The sequence below is a fragment of the Taudactylus pleione genome, unplaced genomic scaffold (assembly GCF_031769625.1).
Source record: "Taudactylus pleione unplaced genomic scaffold, aTauple2 ptg000693l, whole genome shotgun sequence".
Classification (NCBI taxonomy): Eukaryota; Metazoa; Chordata; class Amphibia; order Anura; family Myobatrachidae; genus Taudactylus; species Taudactylus pleione.
In genome coordinates this window covers 324,790-339,460 of record NW_028285095.1, presented here as the reverse complement: position 1 = coordinate 339,460, position 14,671 = coordinate 324,790, and the positions used below count along the sequence as shown (strand labels likewise).

At 51.0% G+C, this 14,671-nt stretch overlaps 1 pseudogene; it reads right to left on the bottom strand.

The window, feature by feature from the left end:
• Positions 1–1,217: 1,217 nt before the first annotated feature.
• LOC148477749 (uncharacterized) lies at positions 1,218–10,883 on the bottom strand (annotated as a pseudogene).
• Between the last annotated feature and the right edge of the window lie 3,788 nt (positions 10,884–14,671).

Here is a 14,671-nt window from a genome sequence, read left to right as displayed (position 1 = left end):
GGTACTTTTGAAATCTGCACTTTCTGGCAGTTTTGTTAAAATGTTTTCATACAACAAAACTAAATAACCAACGTGTTTGTTCCCAATTGTAAATTGCTTCAAAGTTTCCTGGCACTAAATAAATCTTAATTATACACTGAAGTCCCAAAAGTCATGGGATAGATGCCTTGTATCGTGTAGGACCCCCCCCCCCCTAGCCCGGTGATGTGCAGCAGCTCGACGTGGCATCGATTCCACAAATAGACAGAAGACCTCTGGAGAGATGGTGGCCCATGCCGTCTGGATAGCTTCCCACAGTTCCCTGATATTTGTAGGATCTTGGGTACAAATGGACCTCTCCACCACGTCCCATAAATGCTGGATTAGATTAATGTGGGGTGACCGTGGTGGCCACACCACTTGCCGGAATTCTACAGAATGCTCCTTGAACTAATTTTGGACAACTTGGGACCGATGACACGGTGCATTATCTTGCTGGAATATTCCATCATTGTGGGGGTACATGAAGTCCGTGAAGGGCTACAAATGGTCATCAGGCAATGTAACATAGCGGTTACCGATCAATGATGTGTTCTGGCGGACCAGCGGACCCAACCCATGACACGTGAACACACCTCGCACCATTATGGAACCACCACCAGCCTGCACGGTGCCTTGATGACAACTGGGGTCCATTGTTTCATGGGGTCTGCGCCACACCCGAACTCTACCATCAGCCCGAAACAACTGAACCATGACTCATTGGACCATGGAAGCTAAAGAACGCGGCACTGACCTGCTGGATATGCGTCTGGTACCTCCTGCATTGTATGTGATTTCAGCCAGTGTCGGTTCTCTATTACCACGGACAATGGTGGCCAGATGCCGCTTTACACGATCATTAAGCACCCGTGGTCGGCCACAGCGCTGTCCACAGTGTGTGGTAATGCCTTCCATGAAGTATTCCTGGTACACACATGACACCGTAGATCGAGGCATGTTGAATATCTGTAATACTTCGGAAATGGAATGTCCCATCCGCGCCCAGTAACATGCCCCGTTCCAACTCTGATAACTCACATCACCGTGCCATGAGCCGGTGTTCAAAGTGACTCATGAGATGTTACAGCTGATGCAGGTCTGGGCATTTCCAAGATACCACAGTACAGTGGTGCCACCTACCATTACCATTACATACTGCTATCCCATGACTTGTGGCACATCAGTGATAAAGTGCATTACAGCAGTAACGAGGATGAGGCACTGCGCCTCAGCTGTTTTGCACTCTGTAAATGAGTCTCAATAAGGTTCATGAGACAAAATATAAACGTAAAAACTGTATATCTCGTAGTGACCATCTTCTTCCTGACCATGTGAGGACGGACATCATTTCTCGCCATCTTGTCTGTTTAGTGGTAAAAACGGATAGTTGTTATGTTCAAAAGATTTTTGGCTGATTCCATTTTGCCTCTAGATGGGCTGAGATGAGGACGCCGGACAGACTGTAATTTACAATTACAGCTATTTCATATTTTTGCTTATTTTCTGGGACACTTCAGACATAACCATATGTAACAGCAGCTTTCATCTAAAAATGCTCCGTAGTCGGTAGAATTTAATTTGACGGCTGATGTAATATTTGCAGACACCCAGTTTGGGATTGAGCTGAGGAATCCAGAAGATATTAGATGGCTGAGAGGAAGCAAGATCCCAAAAAGTTGTGTAAAAAATATTCACAGATGAAGTTCCAGCTTCCTGTGAGTCAGTGAGAGGGACCCGGCCCAGGTCTGGGGTGTCCTCTCTGCTAGGGGATGGCTTGCAGGTCTGGGGTGTCCTCTCTGCTAGGGGATGGCTTGCAGGTCTGGGGTGTCCTCTCTGCTAGGGGATGGCTTGCAGGTCTGGGGTGTCCTCTCTGCTAGGGGATGGCTTGCAGGTCTGGGGTGTCCTCTCTGCTAGGGGATGGCTTGCAGGTCTGGGGTGTCCTCTCTGCTAGGGGATGGCTTGCAGGTCTGGGGTGTCCTCTCTGCTAGGGGATGGCTTGCAGGTCTGGTCGTTAATCTCTGCTAGGGGATGGCTTGCAGGTCAGGGGTGTCCTCTCTGCTAGGGGATGGCTTGCAGGTCTGGGGTGTCCTCTCTGCTAGGGGATGGCTTGCAGGTCTGGGGTGTCCTCTCTGCTTGGGGATGGCTTGCAGGTCTGGGGTGTCCTCTCTGCTAGGGGATGGCTTGCAGGTCAGGGGTGTCCTCTCTGCTAGGGGATGGCTTGCAGGTCTGGTCGTTCCTCTCTGCTAGGGGATGGCTTGCAGGTCAGGGGTGTCCTCTCTGCTAGGGGATGGCTTGCAGGTCTGGGGTGTCCTCTCTGCTAGGGGATGGCTTGCAGGTCTGGGGTGTCCTCTCTGCTTGGGGATGGCTTGCAGGTCTGGGGTGTCCTCTCTGCTAGGGGATGGCTTGCAGGTCTGGGGTGTCCTCTCTGCTAGGGGATGACTTGCAGGTCTGGGTGTCCTCTCTGCTAGGGGATGGCTTGCAGGTCTGGGTGTCCTCTCTGCTAGGGGATGGCTTGCAGGTCTGGGGTGGACCCGTGGAGCGTCCCAGCTCTTTGCATTGGAAGTACGGTAACTGAGCGATGTAATGGATATTATCCTGCTGATATAGATCTATGAGCAGCTTGTGTGAGCTCCCGTCCCCCCCGTCCCCCCCGTCCCCCCCATACATGGGACTAGGAGCAGAGCTTTGTTCTCACTAGTTTTTGCTTTACTCTCTATATAAAAGGGGCTTCTTACTGTTCACTTAATGATTCATTTCTAAGACATCTAGGACTGAGCAATAATTAGGCTCTGACTCCTGTACACACATGAGGAGTAATGAGACTGATGCGTTTATTCAGAATCCGATGACTCCACAGAATCTGAACATTTTTCTTTTTCAAAGTAGCGTCCGTCACATTCATTATATTTTCTGCAGCGTTTCAACAACGATTCAAAGTCGTGGATTAGACGGTTCTGTGACATCACTTCTCTACAGCTGTGACATTTTTCCAGGGCCGGATTAAGGCGTGTGGGGGCCCCATCAATAAAATTGCCACGGTCTGTCGCAGTGACTCCTATGCCCCTTACCATGTCTCTGATCTGTCCACTGACCGGCCAGGTGGCAGCGCACTACATTATGTCCACGACACTGCTGGGAACCGACTGTCTGCAGCATAGCGTACATGATCTAGTACACAGCCAGGGGCACACGCGGGGTGTGAGAGTGAGTGGGAAGAGAGAGAGACACAGAGGGAGGGACGGAGAAATAGAGAGATAGGGAGGGAGGGAGGGAGAGAAAGAGGTAAGAGGGAGAGAGACAGAGAGGGGGTGAGAGTCCCACATCGGCGCTGGTGTCAGCATTGTAAAAAACCGCCTGGAAGACAGCCGCCGCGGCCACTTTCCCAGCATTTTGAGCATGCGCAGTATGGGAAACACAAGGGAAATGCCCATGTGCTGTAGGTTCTGGGCACACCCTAGTGTCCAGAGTCACAGTGTGGCGCTGCGCTCAGTGCGCTGCCGGCCGCTGGACTGAGAGGAGGGGGCCCGACTGCACAGGGGCCCCCTCCTCTCTTGAAATGCCCCTGAGAGGGCGAGAGAGAGGAAAGGACAGAGAGCGCACGTACGCACACACACACACGTTTTTGCAGCAGCATGGGGCAGGCTTCTGATCAGTGTATTAGGCTCCGTTAGCGAGGAGGCGGGGCTTCCATGGTCAGGCACGGTCTGTCACTGATGACGGGACTTGGAGCTGGTCAGAGAGGGTATGTTGCCACAATGTGGGGGCCCCTCGACAACCTCCCCCCTATAATCTGGCCCTGCATTTTTTTACTTCATCATCTGTTGAGAACTTCTTTCCTCGCAGTTGTTTTCTCAGGGTTGGGAATGGCCAGAAATCACAGGGCGCTAAGTCCGGGCTATATGGAGGGCGCTCCAGCGCTGTCCCATTAATCTCAGTCAGTGCTGCCAATGTAACAGCAGCAACATGTGGTCGGGGTTTTGTCCTGGAGCAACAACCTCTGTTTCTTCAGCAAATGTCTTCTCTTCCTCATGACTCCACACAAATGGGTTTTCAGGACGTTTGCATAGTAGTCACCATTAATTGTCTGTGCACAGGGAACCCAGCGCTGTAGGATCATACCGTGCGCATCAAAGAACAGCAGACGCATGACTTTACACGTCGAAGGAATCACACAGATTTTTTTGGACAATTAGTCACACGTCACAATCGATGTCAGGAAATCGGGTATCCTCTGCGACATTTGAATGATGTTGTTGCACGATTCAACTCAACGTCACATCTGCTCTTCTGTGAGATCTCTGGGTGCCCACCTGGCACATCTGCTCCTCTGTGAGATCTCTGGGCACCCTCCTGGCACACACGTGATGCATTGTCAGTTACTCTGTCACATCTGCTCCTCTGTGAGATCTCTGGGCGCCCTCCTGGCACACACGTGATGTATTATCAGTTACTCTGTCACATCTGCTCCTCTGTGAGATCTCTGGGCACCCTCCTGGCACACACGTGATGCATTGTCAGTTACTCTGTCACATCTGCTCCTCTGTGAGATCTCTGGGTACCCTCCTGGCACACACGTGATGTATTGTCAGTTACTCTGTCACATCTGCTCCTCTGTGAGATCTCTGGGCACCCTCCTGGCACACACGTGATGTATTATCAGTTACTCTGTCACATCTGCTCCTCTGTGAGATCTCTGGGTGCCCTCCTGGCACACACGTGATGCATTGTCAGTTACTCTGTCACATCTGCTCCTCTGTGAGATCTCTGGGCACCCTCCTGGCACACACGTGATGTATTATCAGTTACTCTGTCACATCTGCTCCTCTGTGAGATCTCTGGGCGCCCTCCTGGCACACACGTGATGCATTGTCAGTTACTCTGTCACATCTGCTCCTCTGTGAGATCTCTGGGTACCCTCCTGGCACACACGTGATGCATTGTCAGTTACTCTCACATCTGCTCCTCTGTGAGATCTCTGGGTACCCTCCTGGCACACACGTGATGTATTGTCAGTTACTCTGTCACATCTGCTCCTCTGTGAGATCTCTGGGTACCCTCCTGGCACACACGTGATGTATTGTCAGTTACTCTGTCACATCTGCTCCTCTGTGAGATCTCTGGGCACCTTCCTGGCACACACGTGATGTATTATCAGTTACTCTGTCACATCTGCTCCTCTGTGAGATCTCTGGGTACCCTCCTGGCACACACGTGATGTATTGTCAGTTACTCTCATATCTGCTCCTCTGTGAGATCTCTGGGTACCCTCCTGGCACACACGTGATGTATTGTCAGTTACTCTCACATCTGCTCCTCTGTGAGATCTCTGGGTACCCTCCTGGCACACACGTGATGTATTGTCAGTTACTCTGTCACATCTGCTCCTCTGTGAGATCTCTGGGCGCCCTCCTGGCACACACGTGATGCTTTGTCAGTTACTCTCACATCTGCTCCTCTGTGAGATCTCTGGGTACCCTCCTGGCACACACGTGATGCATTGTCAGTTACTCTGTCACATCTGCTCCTCTGTGAGATCTCTGGGTACCCTCCTGGCACACACGTGATGCATTGTCAGTTACTCTCACATCTGCTCCTCTGTGAGATCTCTGGGTACCCTCCTGGCACACACGTGATGTATTGTCAGTTACTCTGTCACATCTGCTCCTCTGTGAGATCTCTGGGCACCCTCCTGGCACACACGAGATGTATTGTCAGTTACTCTGTCACATCTGCTCCTCTGTGAGATCTCTGGGTACCATCCTGGCACACACGTGATGTATTATCAGTTACTCTGTCACATCTGCTCCTCTGTGAGATCTCTGGGTACCCTCCTGGCACACACGTGATGCATTGTCAGTTACTCTGTCACATCTGCTCCTCTGTGAGATCTCTGGGTACCCTCCTGGCACACACGTGATGTATTGTCAGTTACTCTGTCACATCTGCTCCTCTGTGAGATCTCTGGGTACCCTCCTGGCACACACGTGATGTATTGTCAGTTACTCTGTCACATCTGCTCCTCTGTGAGATCTCTGGGTACCCTCCTGGCACACACGTGATGCATTATCAGTTACTCTGGCACAATATGCTGAACCAGTTGGAATGAGATGACAAGTGAAGCATAAAGTTTGTGTAACGTTACCTCCTGTCATTGTGGAACATCTCCGCAGCTTTGGCAATGTTGATGTAACTGCGGTAGATGGTCTCCCCGCACGCTCTTCGTCAGTCACTCGCGTATTATCCTCTCTGAAGTGCTTCCACCACCGATATACTGCAGCGCGGCTAATTATTTCTCCACCGTACAATTACCAAAACATTTAATGAGTTTCATTTACACTTTTCCAAGTTTAACACAAAAGTCAATCGCACATCTCTGACGTAATCTCAGACACGTCTTCCTCATCCGCCATGATGAAACGTACAAAGATTCTTGATTTCTTACCCCTGAAGAAGTCCATTTATGGATGAAACGCATAGGGTTTCTGGTGCTGTGTCCATACACTAAGCCGGAGGATCCTGCCAATCGAGCTCACACCCGTAAGGGTGGTGGCAGGAATATCATCACCTCATCAGTATTGTGGTTGTCGGTACTTTGTCACCTTCTTTTATCCTGTAAGCTATTTGTATAAAAAATTATGCATTGGCAATTTTTTTTTTATTTTTGATAAAGAAATCTCTAGTGATCGGCCATTGGGTTCTTTTCTTGTTGGGATCTTTGGTGAGAGGGTATTTTCAGGAACATCAGCCTCCACAATTCCACACCTGAGGGTATTCCAGCGGAAAGGACACAGTAAAGATGACCCACTGATCTTATTATATGATGTTATCACTCTTATATTAACATATTTCTTCTGTATCGCACCCTCTGGATTTTGCATTTGTGTATTATTGTTTGATCCCTACTAACGGGATTTACTGAGAGGTGCAGCTTTCTACAACTGTCTGTTGTAGCAGAAGATACAGGCATTGTTTTTTCATACATACATACATACATACATACATACATACATTTATTAGCAGTGCCTACCCATTGTTGCTGAGTGATTATTAATTGACAAGGAGACTGCACCCCGATCGCTCCCCGGTTATCAGCTCCTCTGTGAACGGGTCTGATGTTCCCAGCAAAGTTTCGGCTGCAGAAGTTGCCCCGGTAATACTGGCCAGGCAGATCCCAGAGGTGGCGGTGTGCCCGGTGCTCAGAGCGGCTCATCCCCCCGACCAGCAGTTGGGGAATCGGCAGCAGAGGGGCCGGCCCCAGGGACTCATGATTGGAGGGAGGGAAGGACGGTGCACATGGGTGAGGGCTGGGTCTATGCAGCCCCAGCAGTGGTCCATAAACATCCAGATGGAAGAGGCTGATGGGGGGCACAGATCCTGCACTGAGCTCCGGGCGGCCCCTCCTCCACCTCACCGGGCACAAAGCACCAGAGCCAGGCTCGCAGACCCACCGCGCAAACTTCTCCTAGTACACCATGCAGCCGGCACCGTACGGGGGTCTCTGCAGGGCGTGGGCTCCAGGCCTCGGTGGAGACGGTCAGCGGGAAGTGGCTGTGCGGAATCCTACTGTCACAGGACACAAACCTCTCTCCACAAGTGGTTACATTAACTCGCGGTGTCACACTCCTCCTGCTAACCAAAGCCCGGCCCTGCTAGGTGCATTGCAGTCAATCGCCAAGCTGCTGTCCCAACGTATTGTCATGACTTCGCTAGACGCAGGAGCCAATAGTCACCCTCCCTTTGTCGTTTTGGGGAAGTCTTCCACCCGTCCCAGTGTCCCCTGCAGTTCGCATGTCGTCCAGTGCATGTACAGAAGGACTCCTGGAAGACCTATCATCGCAAAGGACAGCTCTCTGTGGAAGATTGTAGTCACATTTGTACGTGCATACCGGCGTTATTAAAGCTGCTATGCATGCGGTAAGTGGTGGGATGTAAATAACACAATTATTAACTATATTTAATACAGTCTTTTTTTTTAACCTTTTTTAGTCTAATCAAATCATTGCCACAGAGTTACAAAATATGACTTATTTCTGTGTGATAAAACAGAGAAGAGCTATAAAGATGTTTGTTCCTGAGAGAGTATAGTAAATAATAAAGAAAAACTAGGAAACTTTTTTTTTTCTAAACTTTTTACTGTGTTCTGCCGGGAGAACGCAGTGACAGCACAGCCACCGGAACCGGAGGACGGACCAGGGAGTGCTGGGGGGAGCCGAGGACCTGCCCAGCTGACGCAGGTAAGTACTGTATAACTCGCTATACGCCACCTGACAGTGATGTATAATAACACTATCACATTCCGAAAATACATACACTATTCAAATTCCAAAAAGTAATTTCCATATCCCCCGTACTAATGTATGGGGAGTGCGCAAATCAACGCAGGGGGACTTGGCATGGAGATATCAGTGCTACTGTATCTCCTGGTTAAGTGTGTTCATGAATACTAAAAATGGTAATTAAGAAAAATCTCCTTTTAAAACCGTTATTTTAGTGTTGATGAATGTGCCCCTCAATCTGCTGTATTGTATGGAGCGAGGGGGATGGGGGGGACTTAAGCAGCGCAGTAGATTTAAAGAAAACAAATATTTTAAGGCAAAAACAACCTGGATCCGCGCTAAAGCTGATTGGTCTTAATTCCAGCAGCGATCTCACCGGAACCAGTAAATCGCTCCCTACTACATATGAAACGCTCGGGGCTCATCAGTGTAAGATGGGTCTTCCGCCCAGCAAGTGCTCTGCTGCCGAAATGTACTAATAACACAAAACGCTTTTGTTGCGCAGTAGAAAATACTGTATACAGTTTTATATTTTACATCCCCATTATCGGGCCTATAAATGTAACAGTGTAGCTGGTTTACCTGTGAATTGTAATACTTGGAGGTGCTGTGATATTATGAGTTTAGTATTAGCTTAGATTTAGATATTATGAGATAGTATTAGTTTAGTTTACACTGGGCCCTGGGTAAGGACCATAAATTGTACTAAGGGCCACTAAGATGTGACCTGAACGTTTTCTCATGTCCGTCCTGTGATTTCTGCCATCAGCGAGGAAAGCCTCCAGGACACACTCGCGACAAACTGCTTAAATATACGTATATGTATTTGGCAAGAAATCCCAGTAAATTTTGCATTTTGAACATGTACATCTGGTCGTCTAATCAAGTGCTCCCTTACCGCGCATCACTGCTGACTATACGGGACCGGCAGGGCCAGATTGCAAGGAGATACTTCACCAAGAACATCGGTCAGTGCGCACATATCATCTAACTGTATGCACAACACGCGGGGGGGGGGTTGAATACACTTTATACAGGATCATGTCACTAGAATAAGTTTCAGTATTCTGGGCCTGACTCAGCAAGCGAGGCCTAAACCGATGCGCCGCCACCGTGTGAAAAGTAAAGGTCAACATGGAAAGAAAAAACCATACAAAGCAGCCGAATCACATAGACACCGACAAGACATGGGAGCGTAACAAAAAAGAGAGAAAGGGGAACGGGAACAGCGTAGCCAATCAGACTCCACCATCACCATCACGCCAAATCATATAATTCAGAAGCCATTTGGGATCCTGGCGGGGAAAATAAAAAATTCTTCATAGACTCTCCCGCAGTATGTCGGCGAGTGGTTAGGCCTCCGGTAAGCTATGTTGGAACACAACAGATAAACCTGGATGAATATAGCGACGGAACGCAGCAGAGCGCCACCGACCAAGGGATTGTATCTCCCCGTCGGATGAGCCAGCAGACGCCGCAGCTCCAATTCTAAATGAGTGAGTACCGAACTCACCCGGCTCGAGCCCTAAAGATGCCAAGCAACGCTTCAAGACATGACCAAACTGGTATTTCGTAACCGAGAACCCATCCTCGTGTATCAACCATGCCCCATCCTGTTTGCCACGCACTTGTTCAAAAGGGCGAGAAAGCGCCACTGGACATACTGCAGGAATGGGACATGGTTGACGGGAATGCCAGCGCCCTCTTCCAGCCTGGTTCATCTTGGAGCGTCGTATAAGGCATAGCACCGCGTCCGGGCGTACAATTACATCCACAACAGTGAGTGGTGGGTCAGCCCTCTTAGCGGGGGCAACTAATTCACAGACCGGAAATGCTCCATGAAGCGCCATGGCAAAACTCAACTAACTCACAGACCGGAAACGCTCCATGAAACGCCATGGCAAAACTCAACTAACTCACAGACCGGAAACGCTCCATGAAACGCCATGGCAAAACTCAACTAACTCACAGACCGGAAACGCTCCATGAAACGCCATGGCAAAACTCAACTAATTCACAGACCGGAAACGCTCCATGAAACGCCATGGCAAAACTCAACTAACTCACAGACCGGAAACGCTCCATGAAACGCCATGGCAAAACTCAACTAATTCACAGACCGGAAACGCTCCATGAAACGCCATGGCAAAACTCAACTAACTCACAGACCGGAAACGCTCCATGAAACGCCATGGCAAAACTCAACTGAAATAACAAGCTGCAGGGACCGCAGCCAACAAGCGAGGAACATGGAAACGCCAACGGGACGCCTGGAGTCATCCACTGGAAGGGTCGACCTGGACCAACCCCTCAAAGCACTGGAGACTAAGAAGGACCTGGAGGGGTCGGACCTGTCATATAACCCAGAGAAAAACAACACGCCTGCTAAAATACGCCGCACCACAGCGTGCGAGTGTCCTTGCGAGTACAGATCCCAAATTAGAGCCAGCATGACCTGCTGCAAGCTCTTACGCCTGGGCCACCAAGACCCGGAAACGCTCCCATTCCAGCCAACCCGCCCTGATAACAGCGCAAAGTTCTGGGGGCAATGGCCCTCAAAGCTAGTTCCTCCATGCCGGCCTGATGATCTGCCAAACATAAGGAGGACATGGGTCACCGGACCACTCTGCCTGAGGGGCTAATTCCCTAAACCAATGCCAGTCGAATCGTGACAATGCATCCGATATCGCATTTTGTACACGGGGCACATGTCGAGCAACAAAATGGACATTAAGCAGCAGGCAACGCAGCAAAAGTCTCGCTAGCAGACGAACAACCAGAAGAGAGGATTAACTCTGATGGTTAATCGCATGCACTACGCGCAGGTTGTCGCACCAAAAAGTGATGCTAGCATTCCTCAAGCTGTCCCCCCAGAGTTCTAAAGCAACTACAATGGGGAACAGGTCAAGCAACAGCATGTTCTTAGTGAACCCCTCCGCAGCGCACGTCAACGGCCAAGGTGCAGTGCCCCGCGAACCGTTGAGGTAAGCTCCAAAGCCAGTCGTGCCAGCAGCATCAGTAAATACTGTATTTGCAGCTGATTATTCCTGCAAGATGGGGCAGGCGATATACTTACTCCGTTGAACTGGGCAAAGAACACATTCCAAACCCACAAGTCACACTTGATCTCGGCCGATAACCGGACAAAATAATGAGGGCAAAGGACACCAGCAATAGACCTTTCCAATTTCCGGAAAAAGATCCTCCCAATGGAATGACCCTGCAGGCAAAGTGGAGAAGTCCAAGCATGGGCTGCACCTGACGCAGGGCGAGTTTTCCCACGCCTAATGCAACCGCAATAGACCCGAGCAACCTATCCAATTTGTCCTGGGGGAGACGACTGCAAACTGCCAAAGTATCGATCTCAATACCCAGGAAGGAGAGCTGCGTCCCTGGACCTTCCTTTTTTCTCTCGCGACGGGGACCCATAAAAACACAAACAATGACTGCAATGAAAGTAGGAGGTTACCACATGGAGGGGAATCGGCTGGACCAATACACAGGAAATCGTCATGGTAGTGAGCCACCCTGGCCTCTCCTGTGCCAGCAACAACACACCAATGCAGGAATGTGCTGAAACGCTCAAAAAAGGCGCATGATACAGAACAGCCCATAGGCAAGCATTTGTCTATGTAGAAAGCGTTCTGCAGGCGAAAACCCATGAATCTAAAAGAATCTGGGTGTAGTGGTAACAGGCAGAACGCCGATTCAACATCTATCTTAGCCAACAAGGACCCAGGGCCAGATGCCTGAACCAGCTCCAAAGCCTGGTGGAAGGACGGATATTTGAAGCGACACAATTCCGAAGGAACAGCGTCATTGACCGAGGATCCATGTGGGTAAGACAGGTGCTGAATGAGCCTAAATTTACCAGGTTCATTCTTCGGGATGACGCCCACAGGTGAGAGGACCAGGCCCGACAAAGGGGTAGTCGGGAAAGGACCAGCCATCCGTCCCAGCTCAACCTCTTTCATGACTTTTGCAAGCACAACGGTGCGGCAACTCCAACGCAGACTTTACATTTTGGGGGGAACCTAGGGAGAGGTACCGAAGGGGCGGGGGCCAGCTGAGTCCCCTCCAGCCAAACCCCTACGTCCTTGCAGCCAAAATCAATGATCCTGACTGTTTACTTTGGCATTCCTCGTCATATGTCCTCCAGGAGAAGATAGCTCACAGAACGGAACATCGAATGCATCAAGTGAAGATACCTAATGACATTCACGTGTTCCTGCGGGCGGGATTCCAGATATAACGCTGCAAATATAAAGAAACCCACCTGCCAATTCAGGTACGAGCAGTACGCCTCCTCCCCCATACCCCCGCAGCATTTAGCCGCCCCGAAATCCTACTTTGCTTTTGCCGTAAGGGTAAAAAACGTTGACATATTTCCCCTTATGAATCTTGTCACGGATCCTACGACGCATCCCTCTAAGCACAGCCGTATTGTCACAGTGCACCACGCCACCCTTAGACGGCCCTGGGGAAACCGAACCATCCTCGCTAGAGGCGTGTGACCTCCTAGACTGACGGCGGGAACAGTGACGGCGTCTACATGACCGCTTCCTGCTGGACGAAGAACACGCCTGCTTACCACCCTTATGAGCAGGCGCAACAGACTCACTGGGAGGATCGGAACAGGCACCAGCAGCCGATCCATTGCTCGCCGCAGTAGGCATGTCCGACATGGATGTGGAAGGGGTACCTGCGGGAACAGCAGCAACACCAGCAGACATAGGGACTGCAAGAGATATAACAGGTTCCGGTGTAGGAGAAACCGTAGGAGGCGAGTGAATGGGGGCCTGGATGCCCAAGGCAGAGAGGAGTTGGGCAGCCAAAGGGCCCAGCTGCGCAGGAACCGGAGAGGGCGGAGACGAGACAGTGTTGCAGGAGCACCAGGAGAGACCGACATTGCTAACAAAGGAGTCGGCGCGTATGCAGCGCAGTCATGGCCTCGCTAGAGTCCGAGGAACAGGCCAACAACGCAGGGGCTAACGGAGGCGACGCAGGTGTAACAGAGACGGCCTGGTATGACAGCCACCTAGGGCGCAACCATGCCCACTGTAAACAGATCGCCTAGCTCTGTACATGGGGGAAAGCCCAATCGGCAACACAGGCGCCGACGGACCAACCCCTCGGCCTAACACCGCAACGCATACAGACTTTGGGGGCCTATCTCTGCTCTCCGCCTGTGCAGCCCTACGCGCTCCAGCAAAAACCACGGGAACATCTATGGATGCAGGTGCTGCATTATACGTGGACACAGGCAGGAAAACTGCCTGATTGGAAGGAGGCACAGACGGGGTCTGAGGGTCCACAGCCGCAGGTGGGACCCTTGACAACATTGGGGCAGTGGGGGGACTGAGGAACCGCTCCAGGCTGTCTATCTCACCTGGAGCGAGCAGCAACCCCCCCCCCCCATCAATGTCCTGATTGCTGCAAAATGCCACGCCCACCCCATGGGTTCAATGCGTGCCCGCGACTGGGCCTAGTGTGACCTTGATCAGCGGCGGCAGCAGCAACTGATCCACAAACATGGAGGCAGAGCAAGTGGCAAGCGCCTACCTACCGTCAGAGCAATGTCCACAGCTGCAGCCGCGACCCTGCTGATTGCACTATGCGCGCCGCCGGTCTAGAGTCAGCACAAGCTGATACATGGTGGCCGCGGAGGGGGACTGGAAGGGAGCCTGCATCCGCATACATGGCGGCCAGCTGGGTAGGGGCACCAGGAGAGCGGCGGGGGCGGGGCAGACAGGGAAAAGGAGGGATAAATAGGAGAGTTGTGGGAGAATGAAAGGGACAGCGGCAATGACGGGACAAGTGACGGAGAGGAGGAGAAGCGAGAAACAGGAGAAGATAAAAAGAAAAAAGACATTGATGCACTAACTATAATAATAGATTACTAAGGAGAATAAAGTGATAAATGCGCTTTTCTGTCCTGGGGAAAACATAGAGAGATGTACAGCGGCTCAGCCGGAAATACCCCTAAGCCAGCCCCCATCAACATTCATTGGCTGCCTGAAGGTGGCCATACACGGCACGATATCGTACCTAATATGGTGCTGCGCACTCCCGCAGGATCGTAACTCGCATCCCCAGATCTTCCCGCAGTCACTCACGGGTGCCGACCAGGCGCTATCTTATGTAATGACTCCACATTGCAGTATTACTAACACTGTCAGGCCGCATATAGGGCCTGATTCAGACCCGTCACAAGCGCTGAGCGCTCTCAACCGGGTCTATGGTGGCCCAGAGCGCATGTGCACGACGGAGTCGCTCCGGGTCTCGTACCAAAGGGGGCGTGCTTTTGATGTTGAGTGACAGCACGCCCCCTATGGTGGGCAGGCCGGGGGAGTGGCTGCCCAAACGGAGGTGTT